Below are 14,752 nucleotides of genomic sequence, written 5' to 3' on the forward strand. Positions count from 1 at the left end.
AAAACTAGGGGCTGAATCTAATCAGCCCTAACTATAAGCTTTATCAAAAAGGAAGGTCTTAAGCGCACTCTTAAAAACGGATAGGGTGTCTGCCGTCCGAACACAAACTGGAAGCTGATTCCACAAAAGTGGAGCTTGATAAGAAAAGGCTCTGGCTCCCATTGTACTTTTAGAGACTCTAGGAACAACCAACAACCCTCCATTCTTGGAACGCAATGCCCTAGTAGGACAATAGGGTATAATGAGTTCTTTAAGGTAAGATGGCGCCTGCCCATTAAGGGCTTTGTAGGCGAGAAGAAGAATTTTAAATGATATCCTGTGTTCTATAGGGAGCCAGTGTAAGGCAGCCAGAACAGGAGTAATGTGGTCCCTTTTCCTAACTCTGGTTAGTACACGAGCTGCAGCATTTTGAATCAGCTGAAGCGACTTGACTGACTTCTTGGTACACCCTGATAATAAGGAGTTACAATAATCCAGCCTTGAAGTAACAAATGCATGGACTAGTTTCTCTGCATCGTTTTGAGGCAAGATATGCCTGATTTTTGCAATGTTACGTAGATGGAAGTAGGCGGTCCTTGAAATTGATTTTATGTGGGCGTTAAAGGATAAATCCTGATCAAATATAACACCAAGATTCCTTACAGTCTCACTGGAGGCCAAATTAATGCCATCCATAGTTAATATATCTTTAGATAATTTGTTTCGTAGATTCTTCGGGCCAAGTACAATAACTTCAGTTTTGGTCGTGTTTAACATCAAAAAGTTTAAGGTCATCCACGTTTTTAAGTCCTTGAGGCAGTCTTGAATTTTATTTAGATGATTAATTTCATCAGGCTTGATTGATAAATATAGTTGAGTATCATCCGCATAACAATGAAAGTTTACAGAATGATTCCTTATAATATTGCCTAACGGAAGCATATATAGGGTGAACAAAATAGGTCCAAGCACTGAGCCCTGTGGCACTCCATGGCTAACTTTGGTTTGCATGGAAGATTCATCGTTGACACGTACAAACTGAGAGCGTTCAGATAGATAGGACCTAAACCAGCCTACTGCAGTTCCCTGTATGCCAACTAAGTGCTCTAGTCTTTGCAATAGGATATCATGGTCGATAGTATCAAATGCAGCACTAAGATCGAGCAAGACAAGAATAGAGACAAGTCCCTTGTCAGAGGCTATTAGAATGTCATTTGTGACTTTAACCAGAGCTGTCTCTGTGCTATGTTGTGTTCTAAAGCCAGACTGAAAATCTTCAAATAAATCATAGTTTTTTAAGTAATCACACAGCTGTTTTGCGACTGCTTTCTCAAGAATCTTTGAGAGGAACGGAAGATTAGAAATAGGTCTATAGTTGGCTAAAACCTCTGGATCGAGGTTGTGCTTTTTAAGAAGCGGTTTTATCACTGCTACTTTGAATGATTGTGGAACATAGCCTGATAATAAAGACATATTCATAATATTTAATAAAGAAGTGCTAATTAATGGAAAAACTTATTTTAACAGCTTAGTTGGAATTGGGTCTAAGATACACGTTGATGGTTTAGAAGAGAGAATCATTGAATTTAATTGTTCAAGGTTTATGGCTGAAAAGCATTCTAGTTTACTATCTAGTGTAATATTAGAACTTACGTTTCCGGGAGCTGTTGATAACACTATACTGGTTAAAGGCAAGAGGTCATTGATTTTGTTTCTAAGAGTAACAATTTTATCGTTAAAAAAGCACATAAAATCATTACTACTGAGTGCTATGGGAATAGAAGGCTCAGTCGAGCTGTGGCTCTCTGTCAGCCTGGCTACAGTGCTGAAAATAAATCTTGCATTATTCTTATTCTCATCTATTAATGAAGAGTAGTATGCTGCTCTCGCTTTACGCAGTGCTTTCTTATATTCATTGAGTGTAATATGCCAAATTAAACGAGATTCTTCAAGTTTAGTGGAACGCCATATCCTTTCAAGTTACCTCGACTTTTGCTTTATTTTGCGGGTTTCGGCATTATGCCATGGAGCTAATCTATGTTGTTTTATTTTCTTCTTTTTCAAAGGAGCAACAGAGTCTAATTTTATTCGCAGCGCATCTGTAGCACTATCAACAACATGATCAATTTGGGGTGGTGTACATTTTGTATAAGTTTCCTCCCCTACATGCAGATATGCTATCGAGTTAAGTATTGGTGGAATCTCTTCCTTAAATTTGGCTATAGCACTAACAGATAGGTTTCTGCTGCAGGAGCTTTTGGCTAATGCTTTGTAGTCTAGTAACAGTACTTCAAAAGTTACTAAGAAATGGTCGGATAAAGCAGGATTATGCGGTTCGACTAATAGTTGCTCAATTTCAATACCATAAGTCAGAACAAGGTCAAGAGTGTGATTATAGCAGTGGGTTGGTTTATTTACACTCTGACAGAAACCAACAAAATCTAATATAGAGTTAAATGCAACAGTAAGGCTATTTTTATCATCGTCAACATGAATATTAAAGTCACCTACGATAATTACTTTATCTGTTTTAAGTACCAAAGCTGATAAAAACTCAGATAATTCTGATAAGAATTCTGAATAAGGACCTGGTGCACGGTACACTGTAACAAATAAGATTGGCTGCAAAGTTTTCCCGGTCGGATGCGTAAGACTGAAAACACACACACAGACACACACACCGTTAATATTGGGTATTTTATTGGGTTCGGGATTCCTATGGATGACTGCCTAGGAGAGAGCGCAGAGAAGCGTGTAAGACTGCGACTCTGCCTCCTGGTCTCAACTCCAGTTTGTCATGGATTAAGTCCACAGAGCCCTGAAATGTTTGCCGAAATGAGATTTGCACCTTCCAAAGTAGGATGAATGCCGTCTCTCTTAATCAGACCAGGTTTTCCCCAGAAGGCTGTCCAATTATTCACGAAGCCCACATTGTTTGCTGGGCACCACCAAGACAACCAGCGCTGAAATGATGACATGCGGCTATACATGTCATCATTGATCAGATTGGGGAGGGGACCAGAGAAGATTACGGTGTCCGACATTGTTTTAGCATAACTACACACCGATGCCACATTAAGTTTGGTGCATTCTGATTGGCGTAAACGAACATCATTACCACCGACGTGAATAACAATCCTACTGTATTTACGTTTATTTTTAGCCAGCAGTTTAAGATGCGCCTCAACGTCGCCCGCTCTGGCCCCCGGAATGCATGTGACTGTGGACGCTTCGGTCTCTAAATTCACGTGTCTCATAATAGAGCTACCAATAACCAGAGTTGGCTTCTCAGCGGGTGTCTCGCTGAGTGGGGAATATCTGTTAGATACGTGAACGGGTTGGTGGGGACCTGCGGGTTTCGCGTTATGCCCCTTCTGAACAGTCACCCATTCTCCCTGCTGCTCGGGAGTTGCCGGGGGACGGCTAAGAGGAGCTACCTTTTGCCGGTCCGCACCGGCTAACATGGGCTTTACTGTAGCTGAGTTATTTTCTAAGATGCGGAGCCGGGCTTCTATGGCTATGATTCCCGCCTCCAACCTAACAACTATACTACATTTAACACATGTATCGGTACCAGTAAAGGAGGTAGGGGAGTAACCAAACATGAGACAGTTAGAGCAGGAAATAGCACCCGAGGGTGGGGAAAGAGCCATGGCTAGCTATCAAGCTAAAGTAGCTACCGTTAGCAAACCCGAAAAGAGTGTAGGCAACTGTGGAGTTACAGTCGCTAAGAGAAGGAGAGTTTGTGAGTGCTTAAGCTGTAGTAACGTGTGATTACAACGTCAGGCAGTTGCCGTGATCAAGAGTTTTAAAACGATCGATTAAGTTAAGATAATAAGCTATCAGCAACAGAACAGGCACACGGGATACCCGGAGATGACAACAACAACCGGAAGTTACAACATGCTTACCGCAATAGTGGTCCGTGTAGAAACAACTCAACAATGCTGGCTTGTGGCCCTTTGGATTTAAATGACCACTTGATGACAGGTGTGTTTCTAAATGCCATTGGCTTATTTTGCAGTACATCTACTGATGGAAGCAGGTGATCATTTACTTGGGTGGGGCTAGCCCCACTGCTTATGTGTAAGATACAGCAATGCAAATGGACAATTATGCATATTTCAATTACTACTGTTACAGCCTATTTTGCTATTTACCAACCTGTTGGTTAAGGCTTGGGATTTGCTTCCTGCATGTGGTTAAGTTCAGGCTACAAATCACACAACCCTAAACCTAACGTTAACTGATTTAGGTTGAATGAATACTAATACAAGTGAACACGTCCTGTCTTATAAGTCAAGTCAGAGTTGTTATGGTGACTGATCCTTCTTATAATGTTACCTCAACTGAAGTAGTAACTTATTAAATGTACTCTTTTTACTGTCAAAAACATTTAAACTTGCATCCGATTAAGTGTCTGACATACAAAACCAATTATGGGGCGTTAGTAAAGTTGGAGACGAGCGTCTTTCAGCCATGTTTTTGTGGTGTATCTGTTGGCACTTTCTGCTGCTGCCGACATTCTCCACCGTCCACTCAGCATGTGGAATCTGTGGAAGGTGTCAGCAAAATTGCACTGATTTACTTTTCTATCTACTTATCTTGGCAACTAGAGAGTATAGGGTCTCTTCATTTTCATACATCCTTCTTAAATTTCAATATTTTCACATCCGTTTTCTTGAATGAAGCGGTTTGAGAGAGTGGTGTGAAAAAGTTCTGAAAACCACTTGTTTGATTTAATATGTGTTTCATAACAACAGCAATTATTTATTGTTACTTAATACAATGCAGGTGCAGAATGTACGTGGTAGTTGGCTGTATTCTTTGAATCATGTTCAAGTGCCTTATTTTGACAAAGACGCAAGCAACCTAATGCGACACAATAGTCGACTCCATCACCATCATTGGTTTGGTAAATTCCCTTTAAAAAGAAAGTGAAAATCTAAATTTCTTTTGCTAATATTTCTCTCCTCGGCCACAATGTCTACTGTACATAATTGTTTACAGAGCTTGAGGAGATGAAATGTCCAAACATGAGTGCTGTGTGCAAAGTGGATCATATCTCCTCTCCCTGTGGATGTTCCTACGATGGCATTGAGACTTTGACTCAGGTCAAGTCTCCAGGAGAACAGAAAATAATCAGAGAGTTGGCGCAGCGCCTGGCATGTGAGCTACAAAACCTACGTCTACACTCTACACCCTCTGTACTCTCCCGATCTACTTCCTGCTTGGCTGTGCTGCATTTCCCTTTCAGACAAATACAGGTTGCGGTTAGATTATCAAAACAAATCTGCTCCTGTGACTTTTCCCAACCACTGTTGCTTGACCTCTGGGAAAGAGGTCACGAGGTAAAGGAGAGAAGGGAATGAGAAATCATCAGGAAAAGAGATTGTTAACTACAATTTTCAAAGCGGACCACTATAAGTGCATAGAAATACTTCGCCCCATGTGCTAACACATCTGTCAGTGTGCATAACCCCAGTTCAAACATGTTGAAAAAAAAGCTTAAGAAACCCCACACAACTCAGTAGACACTGTGACACTTGGTCCCTTACATGTATTCCTGATGTGTTCTATAACATTATTCTCACTATCCTTCTGCCAGAGTGATAAAAGCCTGTGTCCGATATTTTTTTTTTTTTTTTTGCTGTTATTTACAATGGGGAGCAGCCAGGGGCCTCATTTATAAACGGTGTGTACGCTCAAAAGATGGCGTACGCCAGTTTCTACGCAATGTTTGCGATTTATAAAAAACAAAGTTGACGGGAAAATGTGCAGTCCTCCACGCAAACTCTGACCCATGCGTACGCACTAAGCACAAAAACGGGAGGGACGAGAAACTGCGACACCGTTAGCAGAAGGAAGAATGGAGAGAAATATGTGGAAATAATACCATAAATATAATGTTACCTCTCATTTATCATATATGAAGAATTCATTTGCAAAGATGTATTGAAGCCAATCTTAAAATGATCAAACAAACGCCTGTTTGAGACTCCTCAGTGCACACAAAAACATAACTCACGTGTGTCGAGTGCATAGGTATTGTGAGTCCAACAAGTTATTTGACTATTTAAAATGTTCAGTTAAGAATCATGTCCACATTTACATATCATTTGGCCAGGTATGTTGAAGTATGAGAATAGAGGCTTAATCTTCTCTCTCCGGGTCCCTTTTTCTTCATTATTCAAACCATTATTTTCATTTTTTTTTGGTGTATAACTGCAACAATATGAATTTCTTCAAGAAAAGGTGTTTGATCGAGACTATACCACGAGTAACATAACTCTTTGCCCTTTGAGAGCAACATTACTAAACAGCAACATACACTTTTTGCTTGGACAACACTTCATACAAACCAACATACCAGATGAGAAAATGTGTTCTGTGCTACTCAAGTTTGTCAGTGTTGTTATTCAGGTTCAGGTGAAAGAGACTGCTGTTATACATAAGGTTGAAGAGAAGGCTATGTGAATGGCATTACAAGTGGTTTTGAAAAGGGATCATAAGTATCAGGGACTTCCATACATTTCTCAAGCCCTCAGTCTCCTCTATGCTAGCACAACCTCTATCTTTGATGTGAGCCATATAAAATTATGCATGTGTGAAGTGAATTCATTCAGAGACAGTGGTTTATTATCAAAGGGCCAACAGACAGGGCAGTCCGCGTCAGGGAAGATGTGAATGTGTGTGTGTATTACTGGGTTCCATTGCAGTGTGACTGTTTGTGACATAAAAGAGTTGGGAGCACATCCTGGGCATCCCCCCTTAACCCACTTGAGCGGGACAGAATTTGGAGGACATCACTGAACTCCCCTCTATACTTAAACATATGAATTAAACACTTTTCTAGGCTTATGCTGGCATGGTTATGTGGTGGGCACCCTTATACACTTTTATGGATTTATCCGGCTTTAAAGGTTCCCTGGGATGTAGTTGGAGATACGCTCTATGAGATCTTGAACATGGAAGCAGTCTTAAATCCAGCTACATACTTGCCGGACATCCCGCCCAATGGCATCATTTCTGAATCAAAAACTAGTTGCGAAAGCACAACTTTTAATTGAACAGATTATTCTCAAGAACTGAAAAGTCAGAACACTCAACTGTTTCAACTTAAACAAATGGTTAGAGGACTTTATGAGCATCATAAGAATGGAACAAGCTGCCTTCTCCCTGTCAAATTTTGATAGGAGAGGTAACAGGTTATGGGTCACAATAAAGTCTTTCCTGAAATTAAAGGTCCCCTATAATACTCTTTTTCAACAATATGTTATAGATCTCAGATATAAACATGTCTCATGTTTGGCTGAAATACCAAAAAGGTCATTGTAGCATGCCATATACCCCTCTGAAACAGAGGGGTATATGGCATGCTACAATGACCTTTTTGGTTTTTGGTTTCAGACCTGTTCCAAAAGTGCTATGCAAATGAGCTGCTTCTGCTGGCCACGCCCCTCTGAGAAATTATTGGTTTAAAAAACACAATGGTGCTCTAGGACAGGGGTTCCCAACCTTTTTTCCCAAGAGCTCCCCCAAATGACTCCTGTTGGAAGTTGCGCCCCCCCCCACACACACACACACACACACACACACAAGGGGGGGAAACAGCGGTAATTAAAGTTTCAAACCCTCAAAAACGCTACAACTACTGTCACAAACTAGATGAATGTGAAGTATTTTGTTAAAGGAGGATGAAAGCGTAATTAAGGAGCACTATTGGAGTGACTTTGATGGTTATTGGACTCAGAATTAATTCATTTGGATTCCCGCTGTATGAAGAAATTAAAGGACGGCGCAAGTGGAAACAATTCAGAAAGGGATTAAACTGTTTAAAACACATGCTCAAAGTAAGCCGGATTTTGCCGATGTGTTTATGTGGATTCAAAAATCGTAAATAATCTACAAAATGGAGGAGACCGATCTGATTGGAGCAACTGTGACAAATATCCAACTGAAACCAGCATGGACAATGACTATGTTTTAAAAATGCGCTTATCCAGACAAGCCCGGTTTGGAGACTTAACGCGCTGAAGAAAAATTTATATTAAAGAAAAAATTATAAATTTCTGTCTTTTTATGCCTTTATTAGATACTAACTTGAATTGTTATTCAAATTAATTAATCAATTATTTTTTATATTTTATTGTAATGTATAGACAAGGATTTTAGTGACAATCATGTATTGCGTTACAACTCTAAATTTGATATTTGGCCTCAAATCATCTGAGGCCTGGCGCAATCTTTGGCGCCCACCCAAGGGGGCGCGTCCCCCAGGTTGAGAACCACTGCTCTAGGAGGACATTCAGGTGATAAGGTGGGCGGGTGATAGCTTGGTTATTGGCAAATGGTTGCCAACCCAAAACACATTGTGACATCACAATCAGCTCATCTTCAGGGGGACACATGTTGATGTAGAAGAGACATGAAGAAGAGAGGACACATGTTGATGTAGAAGAGACATGAAGAAGAGGGGACACATGTTGATGTAGAAGAGACATGAAGAAGAGGGGACACATGTTGATGTAAAAGAGACATGAAGAAGAGGGGACACATGTTGATGTAGAAGAGACATGAAGAAGAGGGGACACATGTTGATGTAGAAGAGACATGAAGAAGATGGGACACATGTTGATGTAAAAGAGACATGAAGAAGAGGGGACTCGTGTTGATGTAGAAGAGACATGAAGAAGAGGGGACATATGTTGATGTCGAAGAGACATGAAGAAGAGGGGACACATGTTGATGTAGAGACATGAAGAAGAGGGGACACATGTTGATGTAGAAGAGACATGAAGAAGAGAGGACACATGTTGATGTAGAAGAGACATGAAGAAGAGTGGACACATATTGATAGAGACATGAAGAAGTGGATTTTGCATAATAGGTGACTTTTACATCACCAGGGGCGTCATTTATAAAGCCTTGCGTAAGATTCACGTGGGAAGGTTGCTTACATAGGACAAAGAAAATAAATACGCACAGACATTTTCCGATTTATAAAACGCTGCGTGTTCCCTTTATAAATCACAATCAACTCGAAATGCGGCGCAGCTTTTGCGGGCTTCACGTAACGCCCACATTTGCCTATAAATAGTCAAAGAAACGCCCCGTATTAATACTGCATGAAGAAGATCGCAGGAAATGAGGACAGAACAGCTAAAAAACACATCTCACACCGTGTCAGATTCTAGTTCTTTTGGGGAGGTCGAGATAAATCATATTGTTTGGTGGATGCAGTTTGAACCAGAGTAGCAGCATGGAGGTCGGATCGTCACCAAAATAAATAAATAAGTGGTCCGAAAGAAGTTAATGACAAAATACACATAATCTTCCTCAGGCTGTGTGTCAGTGTGTTTGTGCCGGGGACAGGAGACCCCCCATGATGAGAAACTGTAAGAAAGTATCGGGGGATCCCTGCGGAGTCAATTAATGTTCATTTTTTAATTTGGTGGTTTGTGTTCCAGCTGTCGATCAGCTGTGCGCAGCGTCTCCACTGCAGCCTGCGCGTCTCACCCGCAGCAACTCTATCCACCACTTAAAGCAGTGGTTCTCAAACTTTTTCTGTCAGGCCCCCCATTTGGAGAAAAAAAAATGTCGGGCCCCCCCAACACAAATAGTCAGGCTCAGTGGCCAACACAAATAGTCGGGGTGCTGTGGGGTAGCTTGACGTTTCATAGAGGGTGCTCAAACATTTAGGGTTTCCCATTAATGTACCGGTCGCCACAGTTGAATTTGAAACTACAACAATCCCCACACATATACACAGTGTACCCACGGCTGTTACAATTAAGGCTTGATAATCAGCTCACGGCATAGGTGTAAGAAGGGGTAAAGTGCTATTTTTATAGGTGGTGTGTGGACCTCACACCACCTAGACCGGGGGGTCCGGGGGCATGCTCAACACCCATTTGAAACAGAACTGTAAACAGATTTACTTTTTCTTTATGGATATTTTACAAATCACCCTTTTAAACTTTGTTATTTTTTTACTGTCATATAGTATTTCATACCTGTTTTTAATTTAATCTCTTATTTTTTTATAACTATAATGATAAAGGTGTGCCTCGGAAATAATTGTTTACATTAATGGTGACCAAAACGTTTGAGACCCACTGAGATAACACTGAGAGAGTCCTTTAGCTCACTGAGTCTCTCAGTCTGACAGGAGAGGACTCTCCTCCACCTTGTTGTTGAAAAAACTCCTTATATCCGTTAGCGTAGCTCGCTAGCACCAGAAGCTAACAACAACGATCTCCGGTACCGGTGCGCTCTCTCTCTCTCGCTCGTGCACGCACACAAAATGGCTCGTTCCACACACACACAGAGCTGAGCTTTAATGAAACACAGAGACCCAGACGTAATAGTACTGTACTGTATCATATTATTTTCGAATAAATAATTTTTCAAATTATGATTTTAAAAAATAATAATTTTATAACCATTTTCCTCCTGGTCTCTCGCGCCCCCCCTGTCATGCCTCTGCGCCCCCCAGGGGGGGCCCGCCCCCCACTTTGAGAACCACTGACTTAAAGGAAATACAACGAATGTGTTGAGTTATATCAGCTGCCAACCCTACCAAATATATGGTGTTCTTAGTTTCCATACCTCCTATGTTTTATGAGCGACTTATCAAGTCTTAGCAAACGGCATAAAACATCATTAAACATGATAGTGTATAAAACCATGCTCGTATCTACAACCTATAGAAATGCAAAGCGGCCTAAGTTTAGACGTAATTCTGTCCTCCTGCTTACCACATCATTTATGAGAATAGCCTACATGTCATAACATTAAGACAACATATATTCGAGAGGTTTTCAATAACATATCCGTATATATTTATTTCTCCATGCTGAGTGTGATATGTAAGGAATAATGTGCAGCAATTTGTGCAGCAATTTTCTCATTAATAAAACTCTGACATGGTGAGGATGACCATGAAGGATTATAAAGTCTTGATTCCCAATATTTATTTTTAAATGATTTTATTGATTCGGAAATTACTGTATTGCTTCCACTAAGCATGTCTGTTCAGATTTTCTTTTCCTTTGTGTTTTCTGATGGTGAAAACTAACGTTTGTTGTCCATAGCTGACGTTAAATTGTCCAAGCTTCTTTCTGCGGATTGATATGAATGCACATAGCCCCTTGATCCTCCTTAGCAACAGTCTTTTCTCCTTAGTAGCGATTTATTAGCGAAAATAGACAACCTCGGAAATGTCCAAATTGACCAATCAGAATCGAGTATTCCAAGCCATGTAATAATTCATTGATGATAAACGAATTTGTTGGCACATAGTAATAGTATATTAGCCATATAATATTAGCAACTTCTTATTGGCCATTATTACTGAAGCATTGTGCCTCATGCCTTTATGGAGAAGGTGGGAAGAAGAATATGGAGGCGAGAGAGGAAGGGCATCTCTGTGAGCTGTGCAGAGCTCCTGTCAGTCAGAGGGATAAGGGAAAGCTAGGTAATATGTGAGAAGAATTTACAGAAATACACTTACTTTCTTAAGTAGCAGTGTTTCAAACATCCCCTGTCATGCATTTGTTGTAAATACAACCATTCTAATATCCCTTAAAACTGTTACATGTATAGTTATTCTAGGCAAATATTTACTTGATGGGGCCCAATTATACTTTTAGTGGGGTTTTCCCTTTCCTGTAGTGCTACATAGGTTTTTATGGATGTAAATGGTCTGCAAAGGCCCTGTGTTGAATTTGTGATGCTTCCAATGAGGAAAAGGTGTGTTGAGTGTTCACTCAACACACCTGCAGGCATGCAAAACATTCCTAAGATTTTTTTTTCCATCTGGTGGGTAGCTTTTTGTTTGCCTGTGGTCATATCTGAAGCTCTCAGACCTCTGCAGACACATCCTGTCTTCTGAAGCTGTCTCCACACAGGCCTCCCCTCAGGAGAGAGCAGCAGACAGACGGGATCAACGGGGAGATCGCTGCATTGTGTTCCAGGATGTTCTTTTTTTGTTTTTCTCGTTTAATTTGGACTCATAAAAACCAGAAGCAGACACAGTGAGCCTGCAGACTGTTCTTTTTGGTTTATTGTTTATTTTGTGATAAAGTGAAAACAGAACAAGAGTCCAAAAACGAATTGCGAAATAAATTAATGTGATAAGCTGTTCAATGTTCAAACCCTTTCTTGTTTTAAACATTTCAAAAGGTTTGTTTCTGTGTTCTAACAGCTGTCACAGATCTTGGGTCCTTATCTTTATTACTTGATTTTGAGTTTTTTGTGGAAATCGACCTCAGACTCCATCTGTTGGGACGTCCCATTCCCTTAAATACAGGTAGATCAGCAACTGCTCTGTTCTTTGAGACAAAGTGTAATAACTTGACATTGTGTGTAATGGTTTCTGGTTGCTTCAGTTCTGTCTGGAAACAATCATCAAACAGACCCCAAGCACTGTGACATCACTGTGTGGTTCATATTCCTACTGACAGCCCAGTGAGGCTCAACACAACTCCTCTGCAGGCCTGGGGGGTAAAGATACATGCAACAGGATAACGTACACAGGATAAAAAACAGAAGCAAAGATACATAAAGAAAAAGATGTAATGAGATTGTTGATACACTTCTAAAAAGTGTTAGTAAAACTAAAAAGATCATCTACTGTTTGTTGTAAAGGATCAGATGTTCTCTCTTCTCTGTGAGCTGTTCTGTTCTGTAGGATAATACTTCAAGTGTGAATCTATACCCCTACTGCCTGAATCTGCTTCATGGTTTTCAATTTCTTTGCTTCATTTGTTCTGTTTTTAATTCAGCAGGTGAACCTGTATGTTCATAACATAATGTGTGTGAGCTTAAAGGTGGGGTAGGTAATTTTGGAGAAACCAGCTCGAGTGCGCTAGAATTTGAAAATACACTACGGAATAAATCTGCCACTTCCTTACAGAGCCCCTCCTCCAACACACACGAACGCGCACATGACCAAAGAGGGCACAAGATAAGCTTGTGCACAGGCCATCCAGTTATTTTAGCCGGGCCGGCTCAGATGATTGGTCGTGCTTTTTACAGTACTACGGCTTCCACAGATGAAATTTTTTAATGTATTTTTTGTCAAAGCACTTAAGATATTCATTTTTTATCGGGATGTTAAGAGCATTTCATGGAATATAACGAAAAGTGTTTCTGAAATAAATTACATACCCCACCTTTAACTGTGTGTATTAAAGTAAAACGGAGCCTTTTCTGTCAGCTCCAATTTTATTTCTGCATTTTTAACCTGTAGTATGTACTCATGTGTTTCAGTTTTGGTGTACAGGTTGCTGTCTGAATCTGCTGAGTGAAAGGCAGCTTCTCCTATCAATAAGATCATTTCTGATCCTGAATATCATGGTCTTCTTTCTAAGGTCACATCGTTATGTCGACTTACCTACCCGCTTGAGCTAAATAACATTGTACCAATATTTTTTTTCTCTTTTAATGAGTTGATGTTGAGTTAATCTAAAAGTAACAGAAGGTAACGATACGTGTGAATGGTAATTCTTAGATTATGTCACAAATTACAATTTGTATACAGGTTACTAGTAATTGTAACATAATACATTGCACAGAGAGTAACAATCCCAACCCTGTGTACCTAATAAAGAGATGGAGGGTATAGATCAGGGGTGTCCAATCTACGGCCAGGGGGCCAAATGCGGCCCGCGGGCCATTTGGAATCTGCCCTCAGCAAATTCTAAAAGTATAATGGAATATGGCCCACAAATGAAACTTGTGCTTGTCTTATATTGTACTTCTTCAATATATATCTATAAATATATTACACAGTAGTACTAATTTGTTAAGTCCACTTTTCAAATAAATTCAGTCAATTAAAGTTGGAAACATTTTTAAAAAATGAAGTTGATAAGAAAAAAGCCCAATAACTTATTTGCATAACAAGCTTGAAATACACCCTTCCTGTTCCCCTTATTATAAGCAATCTGAGGCTTCTGTTTTGATGGATGAGCTGAACACTTTTTTTAGTAAAATAAATAATAAAAAAAATTGACAGCTGTGATGTAGGCTGTTTTTTTCTTAAGGCAAGGCAAGTTTAAGTATCAAGCATAATTTACCTACATTTGATTGATTTGGCTAACTTATAACTGAACTTATGAGGTAATATACCTCACCTTTAGTGAGTGGCCCAGCCCTTCGTTTATTTTTCTGTATCTGGCCCTCGGTGAAACAGTTTGGACACCCTGGTGTAGAGAGACCTCCAACTTTGTTTTGTGTTAAGGGCTTTACTGACATCTAGTGGTCAACCATCAGAACTGCTGGCTGTTAATCAGAGCCTCTGTACACCCAGACAGGAGAATTCACTTAAGAAGCTGATTCAAGCTTCTCTTAGGACGCGGAATAATAGGCTCATTAGGGCTGAAATTGCATTTAACATTTTGAACGGTATTAGTTTTTTAATACTTTATAACCCTAACATTAAATAACTACAAAACTATAATATTGTTCTGCAAGCTGACATGATGAATAGCAAAATTCAGTTAATCCAGAGTGTGATTTGTACCTCCTCACTCTAGGACGCAGATTAAAGGAATCTATACTCCTTGTCTCCAGGTGATGGCGCTGAATGTTCATTTAAAAATAATTCAGCAGAGTAACGTATCTACCACATTAATTTGTGTATGCAGGGGAATGAGTTCCATTAGGTCATTTTTGTCATGCAAAATAAGACCACTTTTTATTTTTAAATGCAAATATATTCCTAATTTGGTTTTCATATTTTTGTGGATTTACAGATAAGAATGAT

This window comes from Notothenia rossii (genome assembly GCF_949606895.1).
Source record: "Notothenia rossii genome assembly, chromosome: 10".
Lineage (NCBI taxonomy): Eukaryota > Metazoa > Chordata > Actinopteri > Perciformes > Nototheniidae > Notothenia > Notothenia rossii.